The sequence below is a fragment of the Piliocolobus tephrosceles genome, chromosome 10 (assembly GCF_002776525.5).
Source record: "Piliocolobus tephrosceles isolate RC106 chromosome 10, ASM277652v3, whole genome shotgun sequence".
In the NCBI taxonomy this organism is placed as follows: Eukaryota; Metazoa; Chordata; class Mammalia; order Primates; family Cercopithecidae; genus Piliocolobus; species Piliocolobus tephrosceles.
In genome coordinates, this window is record NC_045443.1 from 114,235,963 (window position 1) to 114,237,126 (window position 1,164).

Here is a 1,164-nt window from a genome sequence, read left to right on the forward strand (position 1 = left end):
TCCAGAAGGTAGAGTCTCATCAGACGCTCCACTACTGCAGGTGGCACTGAGAGTTAGCGGCCTGCCCCACAGTTCTGGATGAGGCCGCAGGTAAATTCAGATTCCAAAGGTTTATGAAGCTGGTATTACTTAGGACTTTTCTAGCTGCAAGAGACAAAAACCTAATTCAGACTAGCTCAAACCAAAAAGGAACCATATTGACTCACATAACTAGCAAGTTGAAGGGGTGATGGCTTCAGGCATGGTGAGGTCAAGGGGTTCAAATGGTCATCAGGACATCATCTCTCCATTTTTGGTTTCATCTCTGTTAGCTTCATTCTCTGAACAACTCTTCCTTCCATTATCCAAAGAGAGCCAATGGCAGCACTGAGTGTAAAACTTGACCTTTTAGAAATCCAGCAGAAGGGTTTCCTCCCTCCTAAGAGATTCATCCAACATTCCTGAAATTCACTCGATTCTCCCAGCTTGAGTCCCACGGATGTTTCCAAAAATGAATCACTACAGCCAGGGGCATATGAGATCCCGTGATCAGGCCTGGGCCACCTCCTCACTTCCAGAGTTTGAGAGTAAGTTGAGCCCCAAATCTTACGGAAAAAGAGTGGGAGGAGGAAGAGTAGTATTCTGTGGCCAACCTAGAAAACCACAGAAATTCCTCCCACCTACTGCTCAGGCCTGTGGGAAACTTGTAAGACAGAGTTCCAGTCCGTGTGAGTGGCGAGTGGAGGCATCTTGGGAGGGGCCTTGCAAAGGCAAAGCCAGGCTGGCTTGGTGGAGTCCTTTCCAGAATCCATCTGCTTGTGTAAAGCCCAGCAGAGGCCACCTTCAGCCAGCCCTCCCACAGACTGGTGAAAGTGTTGTTGTTGTTGTTGTTGTTGTTGTTTGAGACAGGGTCTCACTCTGTCACCCAGATTAGAGTGCAGTGGTACAATCTTGGCTCACTGCAACCTCCACCTCCCGGGTTCAAGCGATTCTCCTGCCTCAGCCTCCTGAGTAGCTGGGATTACAGGCATATGCCACCATGCCCGGCTAATTTTTGTATTTTTGGTAGAGATGGGGCTTCACCATGTTGCCCAGACTGGTTTTGAACTCCTGACCTCAAGTGATCCGCCCACCCCGGCCTCCCAAAGTGCTGGGATTACAGGCATGAGCTACAGAACCTGGACT